The 23,192-nt window shown below is 39.6% G+C and overlaps 1 long non-coding RNA gene across 3 annotated transcripts; it reads left to right on the forward strand.

Moving 5' to 3' along the window:
- On the forward strand, window positions 218-21,966 carry LOC110392285. Of its 3 annotated transcripts, XR_002434288.1 has the most exons (7): window positions 218-290; window positions 756-833; window positions 3,231-3,326; window positions 7,044-7,105; window positions 7,880-7,933; window positions 19,084-19,189; window positions 19,949-21,966. It is a non-coding gene; the product is annotated as an uncharacterized LOC110392285 (long non-coding RNA). The 3 variants fall into 3 exon arrangements; XR_002434290.1 differs by lacking the exon at window positions 7,880-7,933; XR_002434289.1 differs by lacking the exons at window positions 7,044-7,105; window positions 7,880-7,933.

Below are 23,192 nucleotides of genomic sequence, written 5' to 3' on the forward strand. Positions count from 1 at the left end.
TTTGAAAAGGGAAGTGGGAATAGATGTGAGGAGGAGATTTTTCACTGAGAGGGTGGTGAGGTACTGGAACAGGCTTCCCAGAGAGGCCATGTGAAGTGGAAATGCTAAGTCATGGCTTGAACTAGTGATCAAGCACCTGGTAGGAAGGCAGGGCCAACCCAGGGGAGCTCAGGTGCATGCAATGCACCTGAGTGATCAGAAGGGCTGAAGCTAGGATCCACCCCCTCCCAGATGTCATTTAAGGGTTGGCAGTGGAGACAATAGCTGTGCATACCTGAGGTCTTCTGAGGGTAAGCAGATTCTGTCCTTTGTTTCTGTGTCTATGGCTGCTGCATTTGAGCAGATGCTCATCTGCTGCTGCCACATAGTACTTTCCTACTACTCTGTCATTGCTGCACTTTCCATTGTATTACACTATGGCTGTCCTGTCTCTGGAGGTGTTCAAAACCAGGTTGTATGGGACCCTTACCTGGTGCTTGGTCTAGTGCTCAACAATTCTGCCAAGGCACCGAGGTTAGAGCTGGATGATTTTTGAGGTTCCTTCCAACACAGCCTGCAGAAGGGTTCTGTAATTCTATAGCTCAATGGCCTTTCTTCTGATGCATTGAAACAATTACTCTCATTTCTTAAAACTACATGAGAGGAGGTACTTGAGTTTCTATTCATGAATCTGAACCTTTCGATCTTCATATGCACTGTCTGACTGAAGAGTTTTGTCTTCCGGAAGATGTTTTCGTTTATCCTGTCCCTTTCAGAAGGACTCACTACTTCTTGCAGCAGCACATCTTAGGAAAAAAGAAGATAGCATCTCATTGAAATGAGAACCTGAATAGGTAAATGTCAGTTTCTAGTTACCTTTGAGAACAAACGTAAGACTTAACAGTTAAAAGAGAACATTACCATGTTTCCCTTTGACATAGAGTGGGTAAGTCAAACCATGATCTTAAGTTACCTTAAAAACTACATATCTGTGCAGCAGAAGTGGTTTTTAATATTTCTGAAGATTATGAATAAAATATAAGAAGAGTTTCTAGTTTTTCCCACTTATAGTAGGATGTATATTTTGTTCGATAGAACAATTAATGCAGTTTCACTAATTTTTTTCTCTTAAGAGTCAAAATTGTTTTGTCTGTGCTCTTTAATCTTAAATTTTTTGTTGAATTTGACATTATTCATCGTCAAGGTTAAATAAGAGAAATGTTCCCTACTGGTATTGCAGTGGAAAGCTTTAATCTAAAATCAATATTGTTTTAAAGACAATTTACTCTAATTGTATTGAGATGGAAACACGACTACTCTCTCAAATGACTTGGCTTTCTGTATATATGCAGAAGTTTAGTAAATGTCTCATTAAAATGAGAATACACCTCAAATTAGATGATTGGAGTTGAAAAGCCTCAGTTTGCACTTCGTGTCAAACAAGTTACTTCAGTTGCTGAATTTCTCATTTACAAAGAATCTGATTCTTCACTGGTCTATCATTTCCTCTTTACTTATTTTTCTAGTAATTTAGATGTACATATAAATCTATATAGTGGGAAAAGTATATAGCAGTTAAGTGAAGTTACTGACAATGCACATTTTGTTCTTAATGCTCTGAGTTGAAGAATAATAATTTTTTCTTTCACAATAATCCATAATGATGATATATAAATAGTATTGGTGTAGAATTGGCTGTAACTTGCAGGTTATTCTGAAGGGAGGTGAAAGTGCTGACAGAAGAAAATTCTTTCTTATTCTGTCCAGTGTAAATAAAAATTTTGTTTTAATGGTAGAAGTACAATGACAGATGAAAACATTATTTGTATGGTTAAGTGAGGAAGGATGAAATAAAATTTCTGCATTCATAAATCTTTCTGAAGCAATAGTGAATTACTTTACCTGTAAACTGCTGGGTAAAAACAACCAAAAAAAAAAAAAAAAAGAGAAGAAATAGGGAATTAGTTTTAACAGAAGGACATAGAGTTCTCAAGTATTATTACTGTTTTCCTATGGGATCCAGAAAAGCAACTCATTTTCTACAAGGCATTATCCCCTCCACAGGCAGAGAGAACTATTAAATATCTTGCCCAAAAGCAGAGGTGTGAACATAATAAGATGTCAATTTATTGTCATATGTAACCCAGATTTATTAGCCAAAATCACTGTCTGATGGAAGTATCAGATATAAAGCAGTCTTGTTCAGGCACAGGCACTTGGATGCAACAGGGATATGCTCAGCCATTCTCCCAGGTGCAGGAGAAGCAGAGTATGCACCTTAGCATCATTATGTTCTAAAGATACATTTTCCAACTAAATATGTTCTGCTCTGCTAGATCAAAAAATGGAAGTCAGCACTGAAAATCACTAGCTTTAGTCACATTTAAGATGCAGTGCTCGAACTGCAACATATGCATCAAAGATTCAGCCAATGGGAAAAAGAAAAACATAGTGCAATCCCTTATAGCATGATAGATGGGATATAGCTGAATCTGTTGTCTATGAGTTTTATTTTCATTTATTGAGTTTTGGTAGCAGATGATTTTTTTGAATGTATCTTAATAATTGGCCCTTGGATAGCTCCACAACTATACCAAAAAATCTCTATTGTATTTGTGTATGCAACTCATGGAGCTGATGATAAATGGGCTGGCAGACTGATCAAAACAAAGCCTTGATGGAGAAACTATGCAGAGATTTTCTTGAACATTAGTGTTTTTAGTGAACATTACACTTGAACCTAAGTATCTCTTCAATCTCTGTAGGGCCAGAGGAGGAAAATCAGTGGAGAATGCAACTCTAAGTCTTCTCAGAAGGGAGGTGAAAAGGGCAACAATGAAACCAATTTTGAAATCAAATTGCTATACTGTTTAGAGGTACTGATAACCTGCTAATACTTCAGCAATAAAAAAGCAGATAAGCACTGCCACCCTGTCCTGTCTTTTCTTTGTCATCTCATAAATAAAGAAGTGTCTTTATCTCACCGGATATTTAAAATGCTTAGACAGTCAGGGACAGAAACAGAAAGAGTGGTGTAGGTGACACGGTGGCAGACAGTCAGTTGAGACAGAGCTTTGGCAGGAAGAAAGATTTTGCAGAACACCCAGCTGTTTTTATTCCTTAGTGGTCCCAAAATCTTTTCAGGTTAATAAACATTAACATTAATCCATGTTAATATTGATGAGACATTCATCTACTTTCTCATTGTCTCAGCAGCATTTATCCCAGAGTCTGTCTGTTAACTCTTTCAGCACTCACAGTGATGGAGGACAGTCTTCTAAATTGCAGAACGATTAAATCCAGCTCTGATGGTTGATTTCTTGACCTCAGAGACAGCTAATCCTCAGGTGAGACTTAAACCCATAATATGCCTTCCTTTGCCGAGTCTTCTCACTGATCTATGCTTTAGGAATGTGAAAAAATAGCAGCAGTTGCCAGTGCAGCTCCAAATCTTTGAGTTAGGCTACAGCCTCTACGGCACATGGTATGTATGACCTTGGACATTCACTTAATCTCTCTGTACGTTATCCTTTTTTCTCTTTTGTCAGCTTTGATTATACTCTCTCTGGGGCAGAAGAGCCTGTTGCTTATCATGGGATGAGGGTATCCAGCTACTATTGTTATGCAAAGTTAATTATGAAATAAAGTTATTAATACTAAATGACTTATACTTGTGGAAATTTAGTGCTTAATAACTGTTCCCTATTTAACAATGTATTCCCTATCCAGTCATTTTCATAGCAGCTTAAGGCAAAAGGACATAGAATTGAAACTGAATTTGAGGAGGAAGATATTAGCAGATACTCCACTTTCTGGTGGACCTAAGATGTTTATCACCTGTCCTAGTACTTCAGCTGTATCTCAGCTTCTTAAACTGAAGTTATGCTGTGGCTGTCAAACAATCAATTGGTGCCTCCAGGTTCACCTCCCATCCTTGCATAGCAGCAGTTCAGTGGATTATCACCACCTTTTCAGCCATCAACAACAGCTGCTCTCCTCTGTCAGACATCTTTCCCTGAACTTCTGACAAGATTTGACCTTGGTTATATATCTGACTGTCTGGTTTTTGTGTTTCTCTGAACCCATTTCCACAGAGACCAGAAGCAATCTGGACAGAAAAGATGAGGGCTTTTTGTACGTACAAACACTTCCAAGGTTGTAGGAGGAGAGCATCCCTGTGTGTGAAGTTTTGCTGGATGTGCTTTTAGTGACTGATTTTTTTTCCTCTCACATTCCTATTATTTCCATTCATTTCTCTGTGCAGCAGAATACACTTCTATGTAATTATTGGCAAATGGGATAGATTTGAATAAAATGTCAATCTCAATATTTGATGAAGTAGATAAGCAGAAGTGACATTTCCTAGGGCTCTAGTGCAGTTAAAGCATGCAAGAAAAGTTACTTCTCAGACCTAGTCCTGTTTGCAGCCCATCAGTACCTTATCAGCGAAAGCTGTGACAAAAGTTGAGGGTGAGAAACAATTGCTGGCCAAGGCTTCCACTGGCGTTGAGATGCACAATGAAAATCATGCACCCTCTGACCTGATCCTCTTAAAAGCTTTGTTTTCTTTGATTAATGCATCTAACAAATCTTAACTCTTGCTGATCTGCTGTTGCCATGTATACAGGCCTGCCAGTCTACCCCTCTGTGCAGCTGAGGAGGCATTCAGACACAATTGTCAGAGAGTTAGCCACAGCTGGTTGTTTTGGGGTTGTTGGTTTTTTTGTTGTTGTTGGGTTTTGCTGTTTGCATGTGTGCTGTTGTCTCTTTTATTGTGTTTTCCGCAATGCAGCCGTGTCTTGCTGGCAGTCAGAATCATCCAAAAGCTACTTTTTTTCTTCTGTTCAAGTATTCATCCTGCATCTGGCATCTCTGCAGCAGGGACTGTCCAATTTGTGAGTGGGCACAGTTCCATCTGAACAGACGGGGAGGAGTGGAGACAGACAAAAGATCATATGGAGTAGTCAGCTAAAAAGCGTGGCTGTGAACCTGATCAAGTGGCAAGGAGTTTTCTTTATTAGTTGCTTTTTTCAAGAAAATCCTTAGCAAATTCCTTTACAGGGCACACAATTGACAGTAACACTGCACTCTGAATGAATGTTGGGTTTAAAAACTGAGTTTTTCCTCCCCTCTGTTTGTGTGATTTTTTGTTCAGGGGATTGAAACAGTGACAATAAAAAAGTAGCCTACTTTCTGTGTTGGGTTTCCATGCCTGTGTCTGAAAATGCATTCAGGAGAACTCTTTTCTGTGGTCCTGACATAAAGGCTAATACAGGCAGTATGAAGAACTGATGTCTAACTCTGCAACTCTTCAAAGTGGAGAGAAGCTTCCAAATGTTTAAGCTAGTTACATGGCTGATTAAATCAGAGTCTAACAGGAAACTTAAAAATCAACCCCTGCCTCAGTTTACATGATTACAGTATAATCTGGGCACAGAGTTTAGAAAAATCTTTTCTCTGGAATTGGCTTTTTCCTTTGTTTTACAGTATTTGTTTTGAGCTTTTCTGAAAACCTTTCTGTTTCAGTTGTGTGGTGTTAAGTGTCATAGGGCATAGGAGGTTTAAAAAATAATAACCCGACTTCTCTTTCTTGTCTTTTTCATTTCCTTGCTTTCCGTTTCAATCCTAGCCAGGTCCATCTCCCCTTTCCTTTGCCTTTCACTAAGCAGGCACAATTTAATCATGTTTGAGATAGGAAAGTAGAAATTGAGAAAGAGAGAAAGGAAGCAATTCAGCATGATTACAGGCTTTCTTGTGCATCTCACAGCTAAAGTGAGCACGTTTTGGGGCGGGAGGGGATCTGCATTTTCTCATGTGACCTTGTAAGCCACTGTAAATTGTTAGGTCAAGTAACGTTTTGGGTGGACCATTTTCCTTCTTCCATTTGTTCTCAAGGGTTAGCTTTTCCTTCCAAAGCTCTTGGAAAGCAGGCCATCTGTTTATTCCTAATGACTTAAGAAACCTCCATTTCTGTAGGTTGTAGTTACCTCATTTTAGACATGGTCTAAACTTGTGTGTATGTGATTAGAGTTCACATTTCCAAGAAAAACATTCACAACGCACATCTCTGCTCCATAAATTTGACAACATAAACTGTGCTCCTTGTCGCTGTATCTGATCAGTGTAACAGGTTGTGTTTTATTATTTTTACCACTGAACAGCTTTTGTTCAGAAAGGTTGCTGGAAAAAATAACTGTCAGGAGTTGAAGGGGATTATCCCCATGCAAAATCCTTTTTTGGTAAAATGAGTAGTAGCATTTGTTATGGAATTGTAGAAACTCCAGTCCCTTGTCTATACCAGGTTAGGAAAGGGGCTCTTTGAACATGGCAAAAAAAAAAACAAAAAAAAAACACTACTTTAAATGAAAGCTAAACTTACTTAATCTCATTAATTTAGAATCTGTGATCAGAAAACAAAACAAACCATTGAGTTTCAGCGGGGTTGATGGCTCTAGTCCCTCTCTTCCTGTTAATAATTAACTAGTAGATTTTGAGAACATTATTACCTCATTTTATGTCTCAAACATAGTATGTTTTAAAGTTATGAGTCTGTCTCAGACTCATAACTAAGTTATGAGTCTAACAACATCTAAGTTGTGTTTGTTTGCTAGATTCTGTTTTTCACTCTTCTGCAAGGAAAAATATTGAAAACATAACTTGAATGTACCTTCCAGACTTAGAAATACCTGCAAATAAAACCAACCTGAAGCCTTTTAGGAAATGTGACAGACTGGAATCCATACTTTGTTGAAATCAAATATGCAATCTACTTCACTGACAATAAGTCTTCATCTCAGATATTTAAAGTGAATTTATGACTTCTGAAGGTCATGCATTCATGTGTGATTTTTTTTTTGAATGCTTGGAGATGATAAATTCGTAGCTTCTTTTAAGAGTTCTTTCAGTTTTCCAGACAACAAAAATAAGGATTTACCCTCCATAATCAAATGTGAGGAAATGTGATAACCGCAGGTACTTAACTTCAATGTTTTCACGTCGTTCTCATTTTATATAGCATTTGGGAAGTTACTGCAAAGGGCAACGGAATGTGTTCTCTTCCACAGATACAGAAAATGGAGGCTTTTCCTTTTTTGACCGGAAGAAGGCTTTTTGGCTCTAGAGTCTGGTAAATTTACTGACTTCCTACTTTGACTGTGTTTGGATATTTGAGACTCTAGTGATTCCATGGTTTCAAACAGTGAACATCAGCATGGTTATGCAGGAGCCACTGAAATAGATTTTATATATTTCAGATCTACGCAATATCATTCTTAGTAGCATACCTCTCCATGAATAGGGATGTTAGCAGTGGAGTTCAAAGGAATATGGTTTTGTTTACATATATCTCCTCAATCTTTCCACCAGCTCCACTCACATACTTTCCAGGTAGCCTCAGATTATAAAGACTTCACGTTTCTATTTTGTCGTAATTGATCTGATTAGGGAATGTGCAAAAATTTGGCAGCTGTAATTTGGAATTTACAGAGTTTCTTGTGTGAATTGCAGTCAACAAGGGAACAAAACAATTTAGTTTTCAGCTTGCATGATAAAACATACAGTTCTGTGGTAGTCATCTCCAGACAATTCATTGTATGCATCTAGAAACAGTCTCATTTGTTAGAAATAAGTGAGCTGTATCAGTTGCTACTTAGACATATATATGAAACTATTAATATCTCTAAATAAAAAGTATTCAAGAAGTCACGATGGACTGAAATAAACTTTCTACATAGCTTTCATTCCAGAAAAAACTTGGCAGAAAATACCAAAATATTATTACAGCCCTGATGATATGTAAGCCCAGAAGTCCTGCTCATTGATGACAGATTTTAATATGTTGTGCTAATACAAGTCTAAGAAAATGAGATGTGGTCTGTAAATTAGGAATGTCTCCTTCCAGCCCATCAGCAACAAAGGAGGAAGAAAAATTCTCAGTGCTTTGGGAATCTCTCAGGTAATGCTGTTCTGGAAAGCATTTGGTTTTCTTCTACACATGGGGCAATGTGCTGCAGTTCTGTTTCTTTGACTGTGTCAAAAGGCTGCAGCTCAAGTCTGTTGGCTTACAGATATGGAAGGGAAGACTTATATAGTCCTTTCTTACAACACCTTTCTCGATAGTAAAGAATATGCAGGTGAGTAGTAACAACATGCTGTATTTGTGCATAGTGCATATAAGGCAGGAATTAGCTCAGAGGGTTTTTGTGTCCAAGAGAGCTTCTTGGCATGAACTGCAAACCTGCTCAATTCAGTCTTCCAACCTCAGTCTTTTTATTTTGATAGTGAGGTTGTACTTGCCAGTCAGCCACTGCTGTGTGCAGTCCTGGTTTATCACTGTGCATGGATTAAGAAGTAGAATAATTACTGAGTAATAATTGAAAAAAATGCAATAATCTCTTACAAAAAGGCAGTTGAGTGCATGAGGACTGTGCCTGGAAGTTAGACTAAATACAGTGGAAGACCCTTGGTGTGACATTGGATGTGGCGCGCGGCTGTAGGAGATCCAACTGCTCTCCTGTGCTGGTCACAGTAACTTTCAATATTACCCTCAGAAGAGGAATGCTAAAGTTTCAAGTAGAAGTTTGGATGAAGATTCATATTCTTGGCAATGGTGGTGAGAATAAATGTGATGTCCTGACTAAAGGTATGAAAGCAGCGTCGTCACTAAAGGAAGTGAAGTCACTGCAATAGAGATGCTTCAGTTCATGAGATACTGATGAATGTGAAGAGTATGGTAGTTTCCACAACCCATTTTGGAATAGATGCCATTTTAATTTCACTGTCAAAAATTACTTAAGACTGAAGCCCCTTCTGAGAAACTGTGATTCAGTGATGTAGAGATGCATGTCTTTCTTAGTCTTCCTGTCTTTGGGGACAACGGACCAAGTCACAGGATGTCTAGGTACAACACTGTGTGATTTGCTTATAGGCATGCTAGCCCTCAGCTCATTTAAGTTGCTTTTAGATGGAAGAGCACTGCACCAGATATCAATGGCTATCCTTCCTTCTTATACTCATGAGGGGAGATTATGTGGTGGTTGCAAAGTGGGCAGGGGTGGGAAATGACATCAGAATTAAGGACAAAGATGCAGTCACAAGTAAAGAGAGAGTACCTCAAGGGTAAATCAGTTGCAATTGGAGAAAGGGGGGGGGGGGGGGGTCTGAAGGAATCATCACTGGCCTTCGGAGAACATGATCTCACAGAATATGATCAGTCAGACCGTGCCTCAATTACAAAAGATTTGTGAATACATTGGTATGTTTCTACAGCAGGGGACAGTTACCATGATGGTGATTAGGGAGGAATTAGTATGGAGATATATCAGGATTAAGCAAAGAAGAATGAGGCAGTATGTTTGGCAGCTTGTGTGATTTGGTTATCTGGTGCTTCAAAAGCAGAAACAGACAGGAAGTGGCATCTCCTGATAATGCTGGGTCTGGGGATGGAGTTTTAGTTTATAGTGAGGAGGTGTCCTCTTCAACCTTTAACTTTTGCGGAGGTGTTGGAGCCCTTCAGAGGGCGGAAACCAGGAATGGGGTGTAGGTTGGCAGAGGAGCTGTAGAAAGGGAAGATGAATTGTACTAGATGAGTCTCTGCCATACACCAGATTCAACCCATCCTCTGGAAGTCAGGGCGAAGTGCTTGCTCATTTGAACATAATCTGGATCTGAACTCTATGTACTTCTCATGCCTTATGTAGGGTTTAGTTAACATTCTGCTGCTATTTCAGTCCAGCTAATAACGGCAGCTTTAATAGAACTTCTGTTTTCTAATCTTGCTGTTATGAGCAATAAAAAGGAACTGGAAGTTATTTAGTATTACCTATAAATAATACTTCTACATTTCATCTTTTTAATCAGAATTTGCCGTGTAATGTTGATACCTTCAAAAACAGACCAGCTTTACAAATAGTAAGTGGTAATTGTAAAAGCACTTTCACGTTCCAGTTGTTCCCATTCTCACAATTTATAGCCTGGAAGGCAATTGTTGTGAAGACGGGAGAAGCTGAATCCCCTTTAAGTCTAGCCTGAATATTACCTTTTTTTTTTAAGGTATAGCTATTAGTAAGGAGTATATTTCCTTGAATGCTACTTTCTAGGTAATGAGTAGTATCATTTGTCAGTTTATGGAGGATATTGTATGCAGCACAAACCTAGATGCGAAAAAATTTTGTATGTCTACTTTCTGGGACATACAACAGGGACAAAATTAGCACTGTTTCCACCTTTTCTGGAGGGCAGATCCATTTACTAATTGTTATTTTTGTTTCAAAGATGTGTTCATTCTTGCTATTTGCTCTTTTGGTTCATACTGCCCCATACCAATATCTTGCGCGTGGGCTCAGAATAGAAAATGAGGAAAAACAGTTCTCAGCTAATGTGAGTACCAGCTTTTATTGCCTTCTTCAGGCACCCAAGATTTCTCATTACTCATTTTACTTCTCCTGGCCACTAAGTTTAAAAAAAAGAGAGATGTGATTGGCTCTATAAGAAGTTATTTAAGAGCTTTTTATTTAAGAGTGTTCATTTTTTCTTTCTAATGAATACTCATAACCAACCTAATTACTGTACCCAAACTGGATGGCAGTCATGATAACACTTTATTACATTCTGTGGTGAATTTTAGAAATCTTAGAGGCTTTCCAATAAGCCTCTTTATCTTCAGTAGCAATTTTAACTATTTTGAACCTCCAGTTCTGTAATGAAATGGCCTTGCTGCCTCCATCCGGATCTTGTGGCTGTCCAGTGAATGGCTTTGAGCAAGTCAGTTGATCCCTCACTTCCTAAAGGAGTGAGGCTGACCCATTCACCTTTAAATTAACCTGTCTGACTTTGGTCAGAAATACTCTTGGAGCGCTCAGAAGGCCAGACGGGATCTTCCAGGGGAAAAAGCAGCTGGCAGCATCCTCTCTCAGCTAAGCTAGTGGACGAGGCACCAGGTGCCAGTAGGAAGCCAGCTTCCTCCAAGCTTCAGAGAAGGAAAACGGGTGTCTGCAGGAGTGCTGAGTCATAGCACTTCAGTCAGACACCTCAAATAGTATCCTTGATATTCCGCTCATCTTATGCCAGTATAATATGATATCCCTGCAAAGGTTAATCAACTTGAATGTTAATATCATTCTTATTTTCCAACCAATAACATTCAGATATATGGTGTGCACTTGTCCTCATCCAAGATTAACAGCATGACAAGGCTGAACTATTAAGAGCAAGACACTTGGAGTTATTGGAGAGCAGAAAAATGTCACAACACTTTGTATAAAAAACAAACACAGAAACAGGGCAAATGTTGACTCCTACACCTGGGGTTGAATGATTGCATGCGACAGTACTGGTTGGGGGCTGACCTGTTGGTAAGGAGCTCTGTGTCTTGGTGGACAACAGGTTGGCCATGATCCAGCAGTGTGCCCTGGTAGCCGAGAAGGCCAGTGGTATCCTGGAGTGCATGAAAAAGGGCATGGCAAGCAGGTCGAGGGAGGAGATTGTCTCCCTCTGCTCTGCTCTAGTGAGGCAACATCTGGAGTACTGTGTTCAGTTCTGAACTTCCCAGTTCAAAAAAGACAGGGATCTCTTACAGAGAGTCCAATAGAGAGCCTCTAAGATGATGAGGGGCCTGGAGCATCTCCCTTATGAGGAAAGGCTGCGAGACCTGGGATTGTTTAGCCTAGAGAAGAGAAGACTGAGAGGGGTCTTGTCAACACTTACATCCACCCTTTTAGATTTTTATTATGAGGCTGGGGGCATGCTCTTTTCAGTGGTGCCCAGTGACAGGATGAGGAGCAATGGACACAAACTGGAACACAGTAAGTTCCATCTGAACATGAGAAAGCTTTTTTACTTTGGGGTTTTACATAGCACTGGAGCAGGCTGCCCAGAGAGGTTTCAGAGTCTCCTACTCTGGAGATGTTCAAAACCCACCTTACCTTTGCAGCCTATCATAGGGAACCTGCTTTAGAAGGGATGTGGACTTAGATGATCTCCAGAGGTCCCTTCCAACCTCTACAAGTCTGTGGTTCTGTGATTCTGTGAAATGTGTAGATTTCTAGGCCCATAGTTTGTTTGCTTAATAATTTCTAAAGGAACATGGAGAGCAAATGGACCAAATTAACAAGAAGAGCCAGTGCTCTGCTTCTGTGCAGGGTGAATGAGTTCACCAGATAAAAGCATCATCTCCTGTAGACTCACAGAATTGTAGGGGCTGGAAGGGACTTCTAGAGATCGAGTCCAGCCCCCCTGCAAAGCAGGCTCCCTAGACCAGGTTGCACAGGTAGGTGTCCAGGTGGGTCTTGAACGTCTCCAGAGAAGGAGACTCCACAACCTCTTTGGGCAGCCTGTTCCAGTGCTCCGTCACACTTACTGTGAAGAAGTTCTTATGCACATTTGTGTGGAACTTCCTGTACTTCAGTTTGTGGCCATTTCCCCTTGTCCTATCGCCACAGACTGCTGAAAAGAGTCTGGCCTCATCCCTTTGCCTCCTGCACCTCAAGTATATATAGACATTGATCAGATGCCCTCTGAGTCTTCTTTTCTCAAGGCTGAACAGACCCAGGTTGCTTAGCCTTTCTTCATAAAGGAGGTGATCCAGGCACAGATTGACTCTTGCAGTCTGGTTCTGGTTGGTGCAACATCATACTTCCATTTGTTTCCCAGGGGAGGAAAAAAAAAAAAAAACAAAAAAAAACAGTAGGTCCCAATTCACCATTCTGCCTGATTAACTCTACCTTTTTAGTTATAAGTTATTTTTTGGTGGCAAATGGTAGTCATGGAGAAATGGGAAAATGTATTGGTGTCAGTGTTTCTTTGATCAGCCTAAGGCAAAGGAAAACTCAAGTATTTATTTTTCTGCTGTGGTTGCTATTGTCCTTGGGGACTGCTGAAGCTTTAAATCAGAATCCTAATTGGGATTTGGAGAACCATGAAATAACAGAAGCTTGAAAAGGAGCTTAAGAAAGTAGTTTCTGTCTTTTCCTTCTTCCATCCTGTGCTGTCTACAGCGTACACACAACAGGGATTTGGGAGGTAGAGTTATCAGCATTAAATCTTACTGTGTGACCGGCTCAGACTTTGTAAGACGAGGCACCCCTGAGCAAGGAGGTGACACTGAAATTGTAAACCTGCAGCAAATTACCCTGTGCAAATGATGGAAGCATGACACGATTTGCCCTAACTCATCCGCTGGTGATTTTACTGCTCTTCAGGTAAATCTGCAAGAGTTGTGTTGTCATTTACAGCTTTAAAAAATTGGGGGAGCTCACCAAAAGTTAACCTGTTCAAGTGCTCATGGTGTAAGTACTCAGGGAGGGTGAATATGGGGCTGGAGTAAGAGATTGTCCCCAGTTTTAGAGCTTGCCAGTTCAGAGCAGCTTAGTTGGTGGAATGTGAACTTGTGTCTGCCTCCACTTCTTTCCCATCTCTGGTAGCTAATCTGAGTCTATTTTGAACCTGCGGTGCACACTCAGGCTAGCACTTATCACACAACAGTAATAGAAAATCTCACTGATCTGTACAGTGCCCAGAGCTTTTGAACCCTCTCTATTCCCCTGCTCAAGCATGACAAAGCAGAAACTGTCACAGCTGGGGCTCTCCAGCTGTTTTAATTTAGCTGGAGGTATGCAGTGGTGATAATGGTGGATGGAGGCAAAAAATGTGGGATTTTTTTAAACACAAAGCATCTTCCACACCTCATTTTTCGGCATTTAGTATGGCTTAATTTCTTTAGGATAGTCCTACTATCCTGCTATTGAAAGTTGTTCTTGGTGACAGCACATACCGCATACTGGAGGGAGAGCAGGGCTGGGCTAGGTGCTTTTCAATTTTTCTTTTCTCCAAGCAGAGCAGGAGAAAGTGAGCAGAAGACTATCAGTTTCTTGTAATAGTATGGAAGCTATGCCCAACTCACCAGAAATGAGTGAAGTTTTATTTCTGCTAGAAAGCAAATGCCCCTTGAGTAGCACTGGGGTGGCTCTTCTATGCTTAGTAATGCAGATCATGGTATGCCTGGCCATTTCAAGAAGTCTTACTGGGTTTCAAATAATCTTCAGAGAATTAAAACCCAATGCCATTGCAAGGCCTCCTGTTCTACCACATCAGGCAGACATATACCAGTTAGATACACTGGAAGGATCAATGTTCTTGTTTGATAATTATTTTTATTTTTTTTCATCTGATGCAGTGTAACTTATACATAAAATTTGAAATAGTCCACAGCCGAAAATATTGATACCTGAAGAGCTTTGTTTCAGTGGTTTGAAAAGGAAAGCAGCTATACCATGTCCAGAACAGCCTTTCCTCCCAAACCTCCAACTACAGCAATCCCAAGAAGGGTAATTGACAGTGTGGAAGATCTAGCATTTTAAGATGAAGCTGTGAAATTAGAAGAACACAGATTTATAAGGAAAGGCCAGGACAATTTGTACATTGTTGAGACTGGACTAAAAATCTGCTGTTTGATGTAAGTTGTTTGCTTAGGTCTTTGAGTTCTTTTCTTATAGCTGTATGATTAGCTGTTTCTGTTTAGAGAGACTGATTGTCCAAGAGTCATGCCGTGGGAAAGGAATTTAGAGGGGGAGTATGGGGATACAGCTATTGGGGAAATGGAGAAGTCAGCCATGTAAGTCCATTCCAGGAGTTTCTGCTTCCCACAAGGGATGGGCAGGTTAGATATTCACAGTGTCTATACTCCCAGAAAGCCATTCCTCTGCACATTGAGTCCAGTTCTAGAAGATGCCTGAAATCCTGCTCCTACAGCAGCACTCCCATGCCCTACAAACTTGCCAGCTTCCTCTGCAAAGCTCTTCCCTCATTTTTTTCTTCCATAAAATTGTGCGCAAGTGTGTACAGAAGGAAACAGCTGCAGAGATTAAGATAAAGCAATTAAACATAGAAAATGTGAAAAATAGTTATGGCAGCCTCTTACAAGACTTGGTTTAATCCTTCATGAATTTCCAAGTGTCCATACTATAATTAGCTTTTTCTCTGAAAAGGGACTTAAAGCATGTTCTGGCTCTTCTTTGCTCTTGACTAGCATTGTATCCAGTATTCTCAGCACACATCAAATAGGATGCATTGCTCCTTTAATTTTCAGCTGCCAAAGTGCATTCTAAAGTTGGACTTATGCTTAGTTCCCACCTTCTCCTGAATCGCTGCTGATAATATCAGTCTGGCAGGCAAAGGACACTGACACCTGGGCAACCTCCCTGACCATCTGGGCTTTGTGCATGTGTGACAAGGTGCAAACTGCAATCAGGTCAGGTGGCAATGTGGTGCAATGTAGAGAGAACAGAGCCCGTCCAACCCTCTGTCTGAAACTTCAAGGAACGTAACTTGCCGTAAATTTTTATTACCATAAGTGGAAAGTACTTGTCTGGAATTGTAGCTGCATTTTAATCTCTTGTTCCTTGATAGAGGACCACTTAGGTCTAATCAGTGTTCTGTTTTAGAGGGGGGCAGAGTTAATAGATTATGCCATAAATAAATAAATGTATAGCTATATATGTATCTATACATTATGCAGGAGTAACTTTGTTTTACTTCCAAATCTTTTTAACCAGAAACTTAGAAGCCACATGGCACAGCTAGAATGCAGAGGAACTTTCAATTATTCATTACCTTGGTTACATTAAGAAAATGTCTACCTTCTTTCATAACAGTAGTGTACCTTTGAAAGAAGTAACAAAACTACTAGTATTGCTCATTACTAAATAAAAGAAAAAAAATTGCTATTGAAAAAATAGATCTGTACAATGCTTAAAATGTTTTATACTCATGAATGCATTCATTTGGTGGGAACTTAGTTAAATACTTTACTTGTTGCCATAGACTGTTGTCTGCTGCTTTGTTAAGAGATATCCATCACAGCCACTTCAACTTTTTGATGTTGCTCATATTTTAATCCTCCAAATGCTGCAGGCGGGGTTCTTTATGCTGAATCAAGGTTATTATTATAAAAATTTCTCAATTCTGCCAATGAGAATGAGATAGTAAGCTATCCTGGCAGGCTAATTTAGGTAACTTTTCAGGTATGCTTATTTAAACAAGAGATGCATGAGAAATGTGAAAAATGCTAGCGCTTATCGGAAATGCAAATGTGGCATTTGTTCAGCTTAATATGAATGCCTCTGCACCAGGCAACAACACCAGAAGTGCCAATTAGGATGCAGTCATGGTTCCAAAAATTCACCCTTTCTTTTCAGCTAATATGACATTTATGTGTTGGGTTTTTTCTTTCAAAGAGAAGCTGTGCTTCAACCTACCTGCACAGAAATGCCAGGCTTGCTGAATTTTATTTTAACTAAAACCTGTTATTGTGCCAGGCATCAATACAGAAGTGTTATGCCTGTAATGCGTTTTATTATGGCTAGAATTTAAAGTGCTGTGCCATATAGGTCAATCACTGTTACGAATGACAGCAGTTGTTATCTGCTAGTGAGGACAGCAGTATAATAATAATGTTTATTGCACATCATTTTTCAATGATTTTATGCTATCATTTAGGAGATGAATGAAATGACTCTCTAGCAGACATGAATGTAAATAAATTAAACATTAAGAACCAGTGAGTTCTAATCATCTTTCTTTAAGATTGCACTAAATGGTTGCAATCAGTGAAATAGATGAGAGATTGCATTAAATTGCTCTTCCAGATACTATATCATGCTAGCTCAAACAAGGTTCACATGCATTACAAAACAGCTCAGGTTGAAGGAGCAGCTGGAATGCCTCATAGGCATGCATTAACTGAGAGGAATGCACTGGTCCCTAGCACTGCTTAACAGACACAGAGCAACAAAGAGAAACCCAAACAAATAAACAAGGGAAAACCTGTGATGTTTTGTTCCCAGGCTTGATTTGTATTATAGCTTTATATCAATGTATGGGTTAGGGGATTATGCAGGAGCACAACTTAGGTAGCAATATTATCTCAACTCTTTCACTCAGCCTTTGCTGTTCTTTTTTTTTTTTCTTTAGGACACTATCGGAAATTTGCAGGGCAAAAAGATGACAGGTTGGAGAATGAGAGGTGGTTTGTTACTGTTATGAGATCTATGAGGAGAGAATACAGATGCTGTGATATAGGTAGCAGATAGGCAATATCTGATAAGCTGTCAACAGGAAATGTTAAGGCCAGGTTTTCAGGAACTGACCTCTTATTCTACCAGCACATATCCACAAATTAAATTGCATGAGCAGTTGGGTCACAGAGAGGGAGACTTCTGCATCTGTCTGACCTCAGGTACAGGCATGAAAGTGATCCTGAAATAGGGAGGGCCTCAGGGTCGGCAAAAGCAGATTGGAAATCTGTCTCTCAGAGTCTTTAAATGGCAGCAGAGAGAGAACAATTAAAGCTGTGGTTGTTCCGTTCCTCTGATGCCAATGGTAGGAATGGTGTCTCTTTTTATAGAGGGGGAATATGTCCCAAAGCTATTAAGGGTAATAAATACCCATTGATAGAGCTTGTGCTAGGAGGAAAGGGGGACTGTGACACTTCCAAGCTTCTGGGCTCACGACCTGTTGGACAGTTTTACTGTTAAGAATTTCTTTAAAAAAAAAAATTAAAAATCCCTATTTCCACTTTTCATTCCCTCCCTGAGTGGAAGTGTTCACCAAATGCTCCTCACCCTCCTGTTCAGCCCTCATACTTTCCATTCTCCACAGCTCACTGCATGCGGTGCATTTTTTGAGGGTTTTGCTGGAGCACAGAGAGCAGGGCAGAAGTTAGCAGTGCACAAACCACAGAAGCTTTGGTATTCACCCTCTCCTCAAAACGTGCCTTGAAACATGCCTTGAACTTGCTCTGATGCTCTGTTGCTGCCAGTGAGGGATGCTGGCTGCACCCTGGATAAAAATGCTCCTTTTGGAGAGGTTGAATTCTGGCATTTCAATTTGTCTGCTTTTTTGACAGCCTCACCTTGATCTGTAGTTTTAGCCTACATTCTGAATACAGCCAGCTTGGCACTCGGGCACCTGAAGATACAGCTTGGCTCCTTTGAGTTCAGAGAAGAAGTGTTAATATTCCTAAATCGCATGTCTTACCATTTGTTCATAGCATCACAGGTTTTTCCTTTCATGAGGAATGGTAAGAAGTCTGGGTACAAAGAAGACATTTCTTGATACAATTTTTTTGAGAATGAGATCTGAGCATCTGAGAATGCTAGTGAATATCAAAAAAAAAAAAAACCAAAAACAAACAAACAAAAAAACCCTGACCTTCCAGAAGAAGATGATTTTGCCGTTTTTCTTCATTTCTTCTTTCTTCGTGCATATTTTTATACTTCTCCTTACTATCCAACACGCTAACCACCATTTTGGTCTAGCAGAAAAGGATTTGTCAGTGATTTGTTTTGTTTTGAGCCCATGTCAAACTTTGGTGCTGATCAGAGCATTGGATGATAGGCTCTCAGGCGGCAGGAGACGTGCTCAGCGCTTCTGTTCCCAAGCTGCAGAAATGAGAGGTAGAAGAGGGACCTGCTCTACCCGCTGTGTGGTGTAGGCTGGTGGTTTATCATAAAGAAACATACTTTTTCCTGCATTTTCATTTCTAATTTTAGTATTCCATATCTCTTCCAACAGGAAAACCCAAGATACTGCTGAAACATTCCTTAAGTGTACCAAGCTGACTAGTCTACTTATTATGTAACTGAGATAATGAGTTCTGATTGAATGTCTACATGTAATATCTCTTCACTTCAGTAAAAGAAAACAGTGGTTGAAAGAAACAGCTCCTGGATTTACTCCTTCCTAAGACCCAAGCTCTATCCTCTAGATTTTTTCAGTCTCTTCAGCAACTATTTAGATCATAAGAGCTTTTTTGTTCTCTTTTGTTTTTTTTTGCTGTTGTTGATGTCAGACTTCACATTCATTCAGTACCTCATGCTCAGCAGCAGACATAAATCAGCTGGCTCACATCCTACGCAAATATCAGAAACAAACACTTGAGTCAGTGTTTAGGTATGTACCTTGTAATTGCATGCTCGCTACATATCAAAGAGCAACACCAAAATCTTTCTTTAAACACCTTACAATTCAACAAATAAGACTTTCCATGTGAAAATTCTTTTAAGCCCCAGCTTGGGACAAGAAGGATGATTTTAGATTTTTTTTTTGCAGCATTACTCATCCTCACGAGTGGGCCAAAATTTATGCAAGGAGCAACGAAGTTCTCAGATGTGTTCTCCAGGAGCTTCAGACAGATGCTGAATCACTGCACAAAGGGGTAAATCTGCATTATCATCTCATAACTTCAGGAAAAACGTGAGCTCCCGACTTCTCCCCAGGGTTCCCAATAATACCTGTCATTGCCACATACCTTCTCAGCTCTGGCTGTCTGCTGTGTCTTCTGCTTTCAAGATCCTGATGCATTCCCACTAAAAGTGTTTTTCAGAACCCATTAAGAATGTACTCTCTAAATTCAAAGAGTCTTGAGGCTGCAAAGTACTTCATTTCATGGACTTTCTGTCAAAGCTGGTGTCTGAGGAGGGAGGAAGTTGGTGGACTCTGATAGAAGGAGACATCGTATTCAGTAAATAGCATCTGATTCCATTGCCTACAACATTTTGTTCATAGCTTTTGCATATGATGTGAAATTTTCAGCACTACAGAAAGCTTCTGAAACCAGCCCCAAAAAGGTGACGTTTTAAGAACCCGCAATTCTCACTGAGGATAATAAAAGCTGTAGGAAACCTGTATTTTAAACAGTAAAATCTCTAGCAGCCAAGGGATACTAAGACTTCTGTTATTTTCCCATTAATGCTAGCTATCATGCTTGGGTAGCCTGCTGCACTTTGTGGGTTGTTTTTTTTTTTTTTTTGCCTGTTTAATCTTTTAACTTACAGGGAGAAACATGCATTAGTTCTGAGCATGAGAATTGACAATATAACTTAGTACCATTTAGCTTTATATATACAACAGTTAGTTATCTACTGAGGTGAGACACGACAGAGAAACATTACACCTTTTTATTTTTTTTTTCCAGAAATGAACTTCAGAAGTGAGATTCTTCCTCCTTCCAGGCTTGTCCATCACTATTCAAATGGAATTTTGCTCCTATTTCTTAAATATCTTCTCATATGCCATTACATTTCAGCAGTGTATTGATTTAATCACTGATCAGGAAACTGAAACTGTAATAACAACATGATGTACAGAGAAATTCCATAATTATTCTGTTTGAATCTCCTGGACAAGAGAAGACTAAGAGGGGGTCTTGTAAATGCTTATAGCTATTTAAAGGATAGAAGTCAAGTGAACAGGACCAGGCTCTTTTCAGCAGTGGCCAGTGACAGGACAAGGGGCAATGGGCACAAACTGCAACAGAGGAAGTTTCATACAAATGTGAGAAAGAACTTTTTTACTTGAGGTTTACAGAGCACTGGAACAGGCTGCCAAGAGCAGTTGTGGATTCTCCTTCTCTGGAGATACTCAAAACCCACCTGGATGCTCTCCTGTGCAACCTACTGTAGGGAACCTGCTTTAGCAGGGGGTTGGACTTGAAGATATCCAGACATTCCTTCCAGACCCTAAGATTCTCTGATTCTGTGAATTGTTAGCAAATATTTGAGGTAATGGCTGTAGTTCAGATCATCAGGATATAACGCTGATGTGACAGATGTGGAATGTGAAAATGAGATTCAGACTCAGTGATTGGTAAAAATTCTAACAGAGCCTCCAAAATAACTAAGACTCACTGATTCCCTGCCTATCTAAGAGTAGCCTGTCCTTCTGCATTTCCATGTCAGTTACTTTGGAAGACTTTGAGACTTCTTTTATGGTGTTTTGTAGTTTGTTTTTGCACTCTGTCATTGTTAAAATGATTTCTAAATCATATCCATGTCAATTTTAATTCTAGATGTCCGTGTTCCCATAATTACCTGTTCGGATGTTGTGTTTGTGCATTTGCAAAGGGTGGATTTCTGCTGAAGTCCACTCCAAGGGGGATGTGCACTTAGGCTGATGAAAGTCACCCCACAAAGATAAGGCAATTCATCTCTTGTTTACCCATGTAGCACGCAGGTACAGAGCAAGAGTACTCAAAGATATAACCAGTGTTCTGTGATCCTGTAGCAGAAGTGATTTTGATACATGAAACTGTGGTTAGACTACAAACATTGAGTAAAAGAAAGGCAGTTATTGCCTGAAATCATGCACAGTTTATGCTGCCTGGTATTCTAAGAGCTTTATGATATGTTTTCAGGTACTTGAGACTGGACTTGGACAGCTGAGGGAAAAGCATAGAAAGGAATACACAAGTATTGTCCCTTTTCAAAACAGGTAGAGAGCTATGAAATGGGATGTGGTGATGAAGGCCTCTTGAATAGTGCTAAATAACTTGAAATACATGCTCTCTTTTGATGTGGGAGGGTTAGGGGACACTTAGCATGGAATGGAAGTGGAGGCACATCTGGGAAGAGACTAATAACTGCAGTTTTTTAATTGCTGTAACTCTGCCTGATAAGGGTACTTCCAAGCACAGATACCATTTGACTATCATCATTGTCATCTGCTGATACAGTCTCTTACTCTACAGCAGCTAAAAACAAAGCCACACATGTTGTAAAAAACAATTCTTGTGTGCATGCCCAGTTTTGACCCTAGAGTATTTAAGACCATACATGTGTCAAGGTTTTATCCTTTTCGTCCCCAGATAACTATCAGGTTGTCTCACATTTCTGGTGAAATGCATTAACTCTTTATGATGGAAAGATCAGTCTCTGGCAGGGTCTTCAAGATCCAGAGACCTTCATGTTTCATCTCACTAAGGAAAATGAGAGGCCTCAGAGGCTGCATTATGAACCTGGAAATGATTCATGACTCACACTATTTCCATTGCAGCTGAAATCAAAACTAAAATCATTTGAAGGGTATTTTGGAAGGAAAACCAGCAGGGGATAGGCTGTATGAGAATACCAAAACAGTGTTCATGCTAACTTGGGCAAGTTATCTTTGTAAGTGTTTGAAAAATCACTGCCTTAATTTTACCAAAAACTACTAAATATCTCCATCATTGTTTAAAAATAAATGATATAGATCAAATTAAATCCAGTGACAGTGAATGTACTGCTTTTAATTAAGTAAAATACAGAGTTCTGTTTCAAGTATTCCTTTCTTAGGAAACTTATTTATATTAAAAACAGAGGGGGGGGGGGGGGGGAAGAAAAAATACTTTCCACTATTTCAGGAGTGAAGGTCCTTGAAAATTATTACTTTGTTGTCTAATTACACATTTTCCATAGAGGTAGTCTTTAAAGAGAATGAATATTTTTTGTTATTTTAAGTGGAAGGAAAGTGAAATACACTGCTAAACCACAGGCTTTGCATTTGTATTGTACCAGTGTTGGGAAATTACATTGGATGGGTGATGGAAAATATATTTTGAAGGCAAGTAATAGCGCTAGTAAAGGAACTCAAGCTTTAAGAAGTTAAAAATGTTTACTGCCTGATAAAGAATAAAAGGTGGGAATTGGAAGCTGCACAAGTCATCAGCAGGAATTCTCTTCCTGGAGATACACGAGAAAATAGAAGTCTGTGGGCAAGCCCACTTAGAACAGAACTGAACAGTAAAAGCTAACTGAACAGGCTATTTTCCTTGCTGGTAAAAGTGTTTTCTTCTGAAAGAGTTTGATTTTATTGTCTCTTGCTCCTGATTTTTCTCTTGACTGAGCAGGTATTTTTCAAGGGACAAATGAGAATAAAACGGTATTTTTCTTTGATGATGGTTATCTTTGCTCAACAATAATCTGTGCATAGCAAGAACATAGATGTTCTGAAACATTTTACTATTAAATCAATAAAAAGATTGAGGAAAAGTCTCAGAGCAGACAGTAGAAATGGCTGGAAGATTGGTGGCAAGTGTACCCTTCACCTCCCTGTTGTCACTTGGAGGTTTTTGATAATATGTTGTTAAATCTGCATTTTCCTTCAGTCTGTCACAGTAGTAAAGGATTCCAAGAATGCAATGTTTTAACGGGTGTGCTAATGGCTTCTGATATTTTGAATTGTTTACACAAAGTGAAAAATTTGTGATTGTAAACAGTGGAGATCATTTCAGTGAGAAACTTCAGTGAAGCCAAGTTACAGAGCAGAGATGAATGGGGGCTGACACTGCGTCCACCGGGACCGGGAGAGCTGACTTTCCTACTCAGCTCTAGGACTCCTTTTTGGATATCAGTAACAAAGTGCAGACACAATGAAAGATCTAAGCAAATTCTTAATGGCTTGAC

The sequence above is a fragment of the Numida meleagris genome, chromosome 1, assembly GCF_002078875.1.
Source record: "Numida meleagris isolate 19003 breed g44 Domestic line chromosome 1, NumMel1.0, whole genome shotgun sequence".
In the NCBI taxonomy this organism is placed as follows: domain Eukaryota; kingdom Metazoa; phylum Chordata; class Aves; order Galliformes; family Numididae; genus Numida; species Numida meleagris.